The following is a 13259-nucleotide window of genomic DNA, read 5'->3' on the forward strand; positions in this document are numbered from 1 at the left end:
CTTTCCTCGCTCAGCGAATAAGTATCGTTGCTGCCAGCGTTAAAGGTACACTGCCACCGGGACGAAACTTTTTAAATTTGTTTTAGTTTTCTTTTTATCCATATTTAATTATAATTATTATTGTTTTTTTTATTATTACTATGTAGGTTAAGAATATTGGAAATACAGTTACTGCTATTTCGATTATTTTTGCAGAATGTGAAATTAGTCGATTTGTAAGAAAATTCTTTAAATCATAAATGCATTTGTTTTACTGCTTAGGTTTTTCTTTTTTTTTTTTCGAATTCTGAAGAATTTGCCACTTTAGACGTTTCACACGTTTTATTGAAGTAAGTATCTAATATCTTTCATAATATTTCGGAAGTGAATAACCTTTTAAGAGAACACGCCCAATAAGTGATCCACGGCCATAATGTCCAGCTGGATGCGTCTATTGAAGCATGTCCGTTTCGCCCTGCTTAGTGCAATATGATACGGTCTTTGATGATACGATAAACTCAATATTGTAAAGTTCTTTTAATGCCTTTTTTATCGCAGAACAGTGCGGTTACATTACAGAAATATTACGTATTACTGATAATAGGATATAGCTTAAAACGTATCTTTAAGTTAAATTAACATTAACAATCACGAATTAATAATCGAGAAAATAAAACACGTTTTAATATTTTTATAATTTTCAATATCATAAAAGTAAGCTTAATACTACGTACTAACTGATCTGACATTATCGTGATTCGTGTGCTCTTTTTCTTTTTCATGTATCCTTTTTTACTAGTGCCCCTTTCACTGTTTACATATATTTTAATTGCTTTCCCTTGTTTCATTAGTTTTGTCTAAGTACTTTTGCACTTCTTGCGCTCAAAATCTCAAATGTTTTTCTTACAGTGGTTGCCTGGAAGAGATCGCTCGAAAGGGATAAGGCTATCTGTTGCCCTCCTTCTTATTAAATAATTTAAATTTTACTGTATATCTCTATTACTGCAACGAAGTGTTAATAAATAAATGAATAGCCAGAGTAGCTTAAAAACCTACATCTACATTTAAATTTGAATAAAAAAATTGTTTTATTGATATACGAGCTTTACGATATAAATAATACGCGTGTGAATACACTGAACATGGCAACAATAAAAGTAAATGGAGTGATTCTTATTATGGTTTTATTAATAACCTGTCGCTTCAATGAGCGTAGCGAGAGGCGAGTACAGAAATGGTTCATCGTCGGTTGTTGACCGAGCCCTACCATAATAATTCTATTTGCGACCAACAGATTTATTCTAACTGCTAACTGAACTTTCGCGGTCGCAACTAGGGATAGTCTTGGCCCAAAATTTTCGAACGAAAAATTATCCACAGAAACTTGTTTAACATCACACGACGCAAACATGTGTTTGTATAAGTATTCGAGTTGATTTGGCGTTGTAATAACCCTTTAGGGCCTCAGATTTCTGTATCTGTTTCATGATCATTCTTTATCATTCTTAATCTGAATAAATGAGCACATAGAAAGTTCATTGGCGCACAACTGGGAATCGAACCTAAAACCTCAGGGATGAGAGTCGTACGTTAAAACCACTAGGCTAACTGCTCAAAGGCATTTTTAGCTATTTTTAAATTGTCTTATTATTATTTCTTATTGGCACAAATAAAATCGATGTCGACTATTTTGTTTAAAAATTTTAATTTGTATAAAATTTGAATTAGTTAAAAAATGTAACAGATACTGGCAAACATCTTCAACAAATTAATGTCCTTGCCTGCGCAGAAGTGATTTTTAGGTATCCCTTTTTTCTTTAGTATGTTAAATATTGTTCATAAATAGTTCATAGTTAGTTAACTGCAATCCTTAAGCAAAAATCCCGAGATATTTTAGAACCAGTTATTACTGGTAAATAATCAAAATCATACAAGTCACAGAGGTCGCGGCCGCTTGGTGACTAGTATTAAGTTATGCGAGTATATATTTCAAGTAATAAAAAATATATAGAATATGCAACCCTGACTCTCAGTGGTTAGTACAAGTTATTTCCGGTAAGCACTTAGCATTAACTCGCTTCTTCTCATGTTCCAGTTATATACGTAGTATATGATAAATAGGTATTCACGAACAAATAGGATTATGGCCCCAATTATTAGTTAAATAAGTTAATCTAATACAACAATAATGTAATGCACTAACCAAAAATAATATAGTATTAGCCCACTAATAGGCTTGCACGAGGCTATTTTTTTATAGGACAGCAGGTAAACGAGCGGTGCTCCCGCTATTGAATAAAATACTAACGCCGCCAGTATTTGTCTGATTATTCAAAGAATTATATCTTCGGAACACGCCAAAGGTTCAAGTCGATCGGAAAAATCACGGTCGGCGACGATTCGCTGCGTTGGATGCAAAAAATAATAATATAATGAATAAAGCTCTTGGGGATTGGGGAGCTCCCCACCAGCCGTGAGAACAGAACTCCATGTGAGGCTGAAATAGTTTGAACGAACTTTATGGGTATATCGTACCAATTCTACACATAGGAGCGGAAAAATTGTTGTCTTGTCCTAATATCACACAAATTAAAAAAAATATATAATCAGTATACCAGACCATCAACCATGGTAGCTATGATACGCCCCTGGGACATATAAATAGTTTATAGTCTAAAAGTATAGTATTGTCTTTGATTGACATAACTTTTATTCATTTAATAAAACACAATTTTGACCGGATTGAAGTTATGTATTATTATAAATTTACAACTATTTGACATAATTTTAAATTTATCCGACGTTTCGCGTGCTTTACAGCGTGCGTGGTCACGGTGACTGAAGACAAAAGATATTGAATGTCAAAAAGCATCACAGCTGCAGAGAAAGTTGAATTATCTGTATTTATTTCCCCGGAGTTGGTATCGACTAAAAGATGGAGCGTTTTGGCAAAAATGGCTCACGGTGTCCTCTATTTTCGCGGATTGTGTTTCTTTTTGAGATTTTAATTTGGATATTATTGGATCCCAGGTGTTTGACAATTTTAGGCCGTCTTCTCTATTGAAATTGGGGTGTTTTTTGATTTCAATGGCTTCGCGTACCAATCTTGGGAAGAATCTTTTCTCTTTCGCAAGTACTTTCGGTTGGTCAAAGCGTATGTAGTGATTAGGCCTATCTAGTATGTGTTCACAGACTGCTGATTTTGTGTGTCGTCTATGTCTTATGTCTGCAATGTGTTCTTTGAGTCTGCTGGACATATTGCGTTTAGTTTGCCCTATGTAAGACAGGCCACAGTCGCAATCCAGTTTGTATATACCTGCATCTTGCAATGGGGTGTTACTTTTGATTGGTCTTAGGAATTGCTGAATCTTCTTGTGCGGCTTGAAAATTGTATGAATAGAAGCTCGTTTTAGGATCCGGCTAATTCTATCAGTAACTCCCTTTACATATGGCAAGTAGGCTGGCTGGCGGGGAACTGTTTGTGTCTTGTTTTTGTTTTTGTGATGCAGCCGGGGGATGCGCAGCTTGTTTCGGTGTAGCACCTGTTTGACATGCTGTAGTTCTCCCTCGAGGTGGGCATCATCACAAAGACGTTGGGCTCTCTGAAACAAACATTTACCGACAGAAAGCAGTTGTGAAGGGTGGTGGTGGGATTCACCATTGAGGTACCTATCTGTGTGGGTTGCCTTCCTGTAGTCTAAAAGTATTTATTTTCTATTTTTTTTCATTTCTCTAACACCCAAAAGATACGACCCATAGTTCATGCATTTTACTGTAATGTCACAAAATGATATATTATACATACTATATTGATAAAATTATAATTAAGACACGATTATGATTGATGTCTTTTGATTACATGTCGCTATTGTCAGGGCGTAACAATCACATTCAATGGAACGTCTTCTCTTTGACGAAATCGGTATTGTACAATGCTTTAATTAAATAAAGGATTTACTTAGAACGCCCTACGGCCTCGTATAACTCGTTTTTGTTCACCGTACAGGCTTTCTACTTGGCGATAACACTATCACGCTAAAATAACATCTTGTAGTTTGAAATATGAGCTATGTTTGTATGTAAGGTTTTAAAAAGGGCACACCCGTCTGAAAAGAAGTTCGTTTACAAACAAACTCTTGGAACTTCCTGCTTCATTATATTCCTTAAAAAATACTTTATTTATTAAATTTAATACATATGGATTTTTGTAATACACACAAGCTTATGCTGTTATGAGAAATTATTAAATTACCAGTTTAAGTGTCAAATATTTTTAAATTGTCGCAGTATTGTAATTGGCACAATGTATGTACCTACTTCTCAACATATTTTTTTTACATATTGATCGATGTCGACTATTTTATACAAAAATTTGGATTTTTATAAAATTTACGTTTGTCATGATAATACAGATGTTTATTCACACATTGTAAAAAAATATGTCTAATGTATAATGGATGTTGAGTTTACCTAGCTAGTTATTTATCTTGATGGAATTGTAATTGAATATTACTGAATTTGAATTTCGGGTAACTAAATAGAACTATGCGTAATATTTACATAATCGATTACCAAACACTTACTTTCACGTGCATAATATTAGTACGTAGCACCCAAAGAGGTCGTATTTCAAACTAAACTCAAATGAAAACCTAAATAACAAAACAGATCATTTTCATCAAAATTTCACGCCAGTTTTGCAAAATGGGCCTAGGGTGAAAAATTACACGCAAAATCAACAATTTAGTATCTTTTCCAATCGTCTAAACCAAAATAAGTGAATTTAATAAATGTATAAATGGCTGGATGATTTAGTCAGCACATTGCATAGAATGTTCACTAGTCCAGTACTGAGTATAGCAGGTAAACTGACCAAACTGAATTCCTAGCTTACACGGGAAACTAGGCAAAATATTATTATTTTAGATTCAATTTTAAAAATTATTTATTTCGTTACACAAAAGCTTATAGTGGTACATATCCAGTGTACATTATTTCCTAGAATGTAACAAACTTATAAAACTAAACATGTTTTTATAGTCGTTTTGCTTTTTTAGTTGTAATGTTGTAATTATTTTAGATTGTAAATGATAAATGATAAATGATAAATGATTTATTTCTGTAAGTAGGTTTTTACAAACACTTTTACACGTCAAACATTTTTTTTTTTAAAACTAGATGAGATCGACGTTTCCTATCTGACTACTCTGAGAAGAAACGCCGAAACAAACTCAGAGGTCACAGTCTCTTTTAAAGTCCAGACATAACTAACAATTATGTGAAGACCATGTAGATTGTTGTCTGAAATGGTCTTTTGAGGAAAGAACCACACAGATTGAGTGGACCTGTCAAGTCCAAAGACAAGACATTTGGGTAGGCCGCAAAAATTACTCAAACTGTCAGACTATGACTAAAACTGAGAAAAGGATTCAATAAATAAAAAACAATGATCCACGTAGTCTTCACATTCACAATAATAAAAAATTGTATAAATAATTCTTTACAAAGTAAATATTCAATTAATTGTACATAGAGTATGTAAAAAGGTATTTAAATCAACATTAATTGTGCAAATTTATTGGAGCAGCTCAATCCCAAGCCTTTTTGTCCTCAATATAGTCTTTGACAGTATAAAAGGCTTTCTGACAAAGTTTCCGCTTTATACTATTTTTGAATTTATTAAGGCTTAGTTCTTGAATGTGGCTAGGTAGTTTATTATAAAAACGTATACATTGGCATCTAAACGAACCACTTATTTTTTTAAGCCTGGTTGTAGGAACAACAAATTTGTGTTTGTTTCTAGAATTCACGTTATGGACGTCACTGAATTTTTTAAACAAATTGATATTTTTATGAGCATACAAAAGATTTTCATAGATATACTGAGAAGGCACAGTCATTATATTAATTTCTTTAAATTTATCTCTGAGGGAGTGTCTGGGACTTAATTTGTAAATTGAACGAATAGCCCTTTTTTGTAAAACAAAAATTGTCTGAATATCGGCGGCATTTCCCCACAACAGAATACCGTACGACATCACACTATGAAAATAACTAAAGTAAACTAAACGGGCTGTCTCTAAACAAGTTAAATCACGAATTTTCCTAACGGCGTATGCTGCAGCGCTAAGCTTTTTCGACAATTTATCTATATGGGGGCCCCATTGAAGTTTGGCATCCAAAGTTATGCCCAAGAACACTGTGGTATCTTCAGGAATCAACTCTTCACCCTTTATGAGAACACTAGTTTTTACTTGTCTAACATGAGGTATAGTAAACTTAATACACTTAGTTTTTTTCTCGTTAAGAAGTAGGTTATTAACATTAAACCAGTTAACTACTTTTGCGAGGGCGCTATTTATATTGTCAGTAACCAGCTGCTGACGTTTGAGTTTAAATAAAAGTGAAGTGTCATCTGCAAACAACACTATATCAAGATTATCCTTTATGAGGTAAGGCAAGTCATTAATATAAATAAGAAACAAAAACGGGCCAAGAATAGAGCCCTGGGGGACACCCATTGTTACTATGGATCCGGGAGATCTTTTCCCGTTAACATCAACTCTTTGAATCCTATCACTTAAGTAAGAAGTGAGGAGATCCAGAGAGGCGTTCCGGATTCCGTAGTGATGCAGTTTCCTGATTAATGTTTCATGAAGAACGCAGTCGAATGCCTTGGACAAATCACAAAAGATGCCCAAAACATCGCATTTATCCTCCCATGCATTATAAACATGGCCTAAAAGTTCAACACCGGCATCAGTGGTCGAACGACCCCTTGTAAAACCAAACTGTTTGTTATGTAATAATTTATGTTTATTAAAAAATCTTTGCAGTTGATCTAAAATAACCCTTTCAAAAATTTTACTAAAGGTAGGTAGCACTGAAATAGGTCTATAATTAGTAGGGTCAGATGCACTACCCGATTTAAATAACGGTATTATTCTACTATATTTCATAAGATCAGGAAACTCACCACGGTCAATACAGTTGTTAAAAATAACAGCTAGAGTAGGTGCTACAATGTTTATAATTGATTTAGCAACGTCCACAGAATTACCCCACAGATCAGCAGTCTTTTTAATATTTAACGTGTGAACGGTTTTAATTATGTCTCTACAAGTAACATATTGGAAATTAAACTCAGACTCACAAACTGGAACGTTTTCTTTAAGTAAAGACTCTGCAGCAGTGGGTGATGACCTTAGAGATTTAGTAGTTGACGCGGGAATCTCTGCGAAGAACTTTTCAAAGGCCGCGGCGACTTGGGAATCTGATTTAATTATATCGTCATCAATAGCAAGGCTGTAGTCACTACTTCGGTTGCTCGACCTTCCTGTTTCGCTATTAATGATATTCCATGTCATTTTAATTACATTACTACTATTCTTAATTTTTGTACTCAAGTAACGTGACTTGGCCATACAACAAACTTTTTTAAATAATTTAGAATAATTCTTAACATATAAATTAAATTCAGCAGTGTTAATACAAGTCCGTTCATCATACAACTCATAAAGTCGTTTTCTACTTTTATGTATACCAAAGGTGGCCCAGTCACTGAAGCAGGTGTTATTATTAACCGAGAATGCCTTTGGAATGAAAGTGTTATCAAATTGTGTGCAATACATATTAAAAAAATCATTATATTGTTCATTAGGGTCATCATTAGTTGACAAAAGTGGTAATTTACTTAACAGTTTAGTTTTAAATGATTCCAAACGATCAGCTGTTTTTGGATTAACAGTGATATCTTTTTTAGTATTTTTTTTGTTTAGATTTGGAATAGTAATCAATTGTCCGCAATGATCTGAGTCTATTAAATTAATAATTTCTTTGTGGGTTGGTATAATATTTGTATAAATGTTATCTAGGCATGTGGCACTAGTTGCAGTTATTCTAGTGGGCTCCAAAAATTGGTTGGCAAGGTTGTATGACCGAAACAAACTTATAATTTTTGTGCTTGACCCAGAATTTTCTAACAAATTAACATTAAAATCACCACAAGTGATGATAGACTTGTAAAAATTACAGATTTTGTGCAATACTTCATCCATAACCTTTTCAAAACAATCATACAATCCTGAAGGAGGCCTGTACACGCTTAATATAATGAACTGCTCCAATTCTATACAGGCTAATTCAATTGTCCGCTCAACAGATAGGCTCACAATATCCTTACGATCTTTAAATTTAAGTTGTTTATTTACTAAAATTAATGAGCCACCGTGTATAGCATTTACTCTGCTGAACGAACTACCAACCTGGTGATTGCTAAAATTGAACATGAACTGGTGGCTTTTAAGCCAATGTTCTGTCAAACAAAGAATGTCTATATCGTTACAATTTAGGAATAATTCTACTTCTAAATCTTTGTTCAAAAAACCTTGAATATTTTGATGCACCAGGTTGATACTATTTAAATTTTTTGCACTTTTAGTTGATTTTACCTTCCTTACATTTTGGCAAGAGGTTGCCTCTTTTGTCCCAATTTCTAATTTAAATGAAAATCAATGTCATTAATAATTGTCGCCAAATTATTGGCAGAATTGTTTAAAATATCATTGCGTTGCATTTCTTTAATATTATATGCTAATAATTTAGCAATTTCTTTTTTTATTTTATATGAGAGATACAATGTATAAACACAATGTAAGAGGGCATATCACATATACTAACCTAAAATAGCCAAAGCTTTTGAAATGATCCAAGAAATAGACACGGCAAGGTGTCTACGCCATGAAGGTTTTTAAGCTATTGCATAGATTTTATCGCGGGCTTTGAGCGCGGCGACCGAATCAAGAAATTCCGTAACGAAATAAACCTAACACACGATGACGTAATATAGGTGCGGCCAGTACACGTTAGAGCGAGACAGAACGCATACTGCGTCTCACATCGCTTAAGCGTGATCGGATAAACGTGTTAGTCTGAGTCTGGTAGATTGAATTAATATCAAAGAAACAAAATACTGCAAAAATAAATAGATAATTATATTGCATAAGCTTTAACGCGGCAGTCCCCGAGTGCCACACGTATTTTTTTGTTCCTTTAGTTCCTTATCATCTTTTAAACAGTGTTATGGGCCTTAATTGACTTATATTACTGCAAATATGTTGACTATTTGGTGAATTGTGAGAAACAGCTGTTGTGCCAGTTCGTTGGTTGTCTCTCGGCTAGATCTAACGGTTTCACAGTTCCGGTCTCACCACGGTCTCGTGAGCCATCTGACGGCCTCATTACCAAGCAATATCGTCTGTAATCAATAGAAAACCAAAACATATATTATGATTTTTTATTGTGAATGAAATAAATAAATAAGTCCTAATTTCCTACTGGTTGATATGTTTCTATTGATTTAACTACTTTAGATTTATTTAAAGATATATAGAAACCAAATATTAGAAAAATTAATAAAATAAGACACTCAAAGTTAATAAGCGTTACTAAAGCTACTGATGCGCTAAACTATGCTGTAGCAAGATTCTCTGACGATCGATGCACCATAAGGGTGACCGGTGGGGTGGCCCTATTGGGAAACAAAACAGAGGAAGACCGCTCACGAGATGGGCGGACGACATTGCTAAAACGGCTGGCTCGAGCTGGATGCAACTCACCCAAAACCGAGATACCTGGAGATCCTTGGAGGAGGCCTTCACCTGCGGAAGGGTTCTTGCAAAATAATTGGGAAATAGATATAAAAAATAGGAAAAAAATTACACTATTTTTTCTTCTTAAAAATTTATATGAAATAGATAATTAAGTTTACTTTGTTCTTTTGCAAGAAATAAAAAGGCTTTTTTATTTTATTTTATATAGAAACCAACGATTAAAGTTCGATTCAAACTAATATTGTCTCTCTTACGCTATTGTTGAAAACCATGAAACGTAGAGTTTTAAATATTATAATGAATTTATATTAGTGGAGGAAGTTATGTTCAAAAATACAAACTAATTTAAATCTAACCTTCCCTTTGAAAGGAAAACCGAACTTAGTATTAATAATGTACTTGATAACGATGGTATGTAATTTAATTTCGTAATAATTATCCCTATTCCATATATTTTTGATTTAGGTTGGTTTTCCTCCGATACATCGTAAATTTGCTTTCATATCAGCCGTAGAAGTTTTATTTAAATAATGTACTGAATAAAAATGTGGTACATATATAACTAATGGCAATCACAACTATAATTTAGATATAGAAACCGAGTGAGATAGGAAAAGCGAATGAAGCTTTGGCTAACCGTAAAAGTCAAAAAAGTTTTACACTGCCTAAAGTATGTCTATATTTTATACAAACTGTTTCTATAATCTATTCTGTAAAGGACAGTGCGTACAATCCAGAGATTTGGGTTTGAAACCGAAACTATTATTGTTTACGGTTGATAGGCCTAGAAGTAAGTAGGTTCGCCTTCTTGCCTGAAAAGAAATTAGAGCAATGAATGGGCTTACCCCACGCACCAATTTGAAACTCGCCCGAGTTTAAACGATTGATCCTTTGTTTAATCATTATTTACGAATTTTAGTATTTACCTAACGAGTAACTTATTATTAAATTTTTAATACCCAGATACGGTACGTTAGGTACCTTAAGTTTTTGTTGCCTTGGTTATAATCGTGATGCGACGACCTTGCCAAGATCTGTCGTTTTTCTAGATTTTTTTACTCCTAAGCATAACTATTATGCTGAAAATTATAATTGAAATTAATACTTCGCAAGAATGTAACCGTTTCGTATCTAAGCTCGGCTAATTCCACATATTTTGAAACATGAAGGTTTAACGTCTGATTTTAATACTTTACTCTTTATAGGGGCAAGACAAATTTATGCGTGTTTCGGCACCAAAACTTGGCATTTGTTGAATTTTATTATATTATTTATTAGTTTTAATTTTAACGTCAATAAATAATCCACAGCATCTATATAACAGTATTTGTCGTGAGTTGCGATTTAGTTCTCCTTGGAAGTTGGAACCGATTCTCGGGGTACCGTACACTTTTGCTTGGCAACATACTCCAGTCAAATTACGAAATAAATAAACATGAGCGAACACAGTTTGGGGATTTTGAGGATCGATAGGGGGGTGTATTCTGAGCATAAATTCCAATTTGAGGGGTTGTACTGAGGTCAGCTCAAGGTCATTTCGATGGAAACGCGTTTAATTCGATATCTCGAGAATGGTTAGTGTTAGGCGAAAAATTGTAGAGACCTTTTCTTTTTCAAACAAAATTTACTAACTTTTTTATCTGAAACTTTTTTTTATAACATTAATGTTTTTCAAGTTATTACTCCCACAAGGCAAAAATTTTACTTTTTTTTCCATTTTTCGTCGTTTTCTCCCCAACCATTCAATTTTATTAAATTTTACCGATCATTGAAGTGTAGAACTTTTAATTATGAACAATTTTGTTCTTGATCTTTTTTCCGTAATGCCAATACCTTCGGAGTTATAGATTACTTAACCGAGCGAAATCCGCGCCACTGTCGCAATATAAAAAGGTCAATCGATTAAACTATTTAAAATTAGGTATTTAATTTGGGTTAATTTTTGGATTAATTTGTGTAAGAAGTAAATTAACAATTAAAACTGTTTCACACATTGTGCCAAAAGAGGCCGGCCTTTCTGCATCCGCACGCTTTGCCGCATTTGGTTTTGCATTTGCACGCAATCGATCTCAGTAAATTATCCGGAGCTGGTTTCAATGACATCGCTATCTGCTACAATCAACGAGGGGTGCGACGCCAGCCCCATTCCTCGGGTTTCAGATAATTTTCCAGCCAGTATTGAACTTGGTAGAAACACTTCAACGAGTGGAAAAATGCCGCATCAGAGGTAGGAGGAAGGGATTCTAATTTAACCCTCCCACTGCCTGCCATTTTTTTATATCCCTTATATCGGAGCTCGTTGAGATTGGTACAATTCGTGTCATCTGCCTTGCGATACAAATTGAAAATTGTTCGCCGTATGAAGCGATAGTTGTTTTATCTGCTTTGTCTTGCAGAAAAACTTCATTTAACAAAAGCAAATCCGGAGATTTTTTCAATGCGGTCATTGTTTTCATCTTGCCTAGGTTGAATGGTGCCGACGTTGTGTCGCAACCACTAATCGCGTGCAAAAATAAAAGGTTTTTGCGGCATTCGGCCCATATATCGGTTTGAGGCAGTATGGGCTATATGATGTGTAGCGTCCGTCGATTTGCCTCGGCCAGGTTTTCTCAAGTAAATGTTGTTGCACGCGCCGGCTGTTGCAGTCAGCAAAACCAGAAAATCCACATCCTCACCAACAACAACCACATCACTATACTCCTGCGAAATTCTCTTAGCCGTACTGATAATTAGACCATCCGCATCCTCTACGGCTTGCTCCACCTCTATGTCTGATTTGATGAGAACCGTTTTCAGTAGTGAGATGAATCTGGTCTTATTGCTCTCGTTGCCTAAAAACTTCTAGATGTTCCTTACTCGCACTAATACACGCAACAGTGTGTCTGTGGATACACGTTGCGACAATGGCGCGGATTTCGCTCGGTAAAGTAATATATAACTACGAAGGTATTGGCATTACAGAAAAAAGTTTGAGAACAAAATTGTTCATAATTAAAAGATCTACACTTCGATGATCGGTAAAATTTAATAAAATTGAATGGTTGGGGAGAAAACGACGAAAAATAGAAAAAAAAGTAAAATTGTAGCCTTGCGGGAGTAATAACTTGAAAAATATTAATGTTATAAAAAAAAGTTTCAGATAAAAAAGTTAGTAAATTTTGTTTAGAAAAGAAAAGGTCTCTACAATTTTTCGCCTAACACTAACCATTCTCGAGATATCGAATTAAACGCGTTTCCATCGAAATGACCTTGAGCTGACCTCAGTACAACCCCTCAAATTGGAATTTATGCTCAGAATACAGCCCCCTATCGATCCTCAAAATCCCCAAACTGTGTTCGCTCATGTTTATTTAACCCGTTTTTAGCCATAATTTGACTGGACTAACAGTGAAACAATGAGTGTCGATTGTCATTTGTCGGATAAAGATCACAACTTAAATTATAACAATACCTCACTTTCCCCTTCGAAAAATATGTATTGTATTATTTTCAATCACTTACTTTATTATATATTCTAACATCATTATTTTTAATGCTTTCACCCGTAAAGATTACTTTTTAATCATTAAATTAATATGTGAATAACAAATTTTATTGTTTAATCAAGAAATAAGTAAACAAATATTATCCTGCATGGTAATCATCGATGTAGAAAAGACAAAGTCATGA

This window comes from Pieris napi, chromosome 2 (assembly GCF_905475465.1).
Source record: "Pieris napi chromosome 2, ilPieNapi1.2, whole genome shotgun sequence".
Taxonomy (NCBI): domain Eukaryota; kingdom Metazoa; phylum Arthropoda; class Insecta; order Lepidoptera; family Pieridae; genus Pieris; species Pieris napi.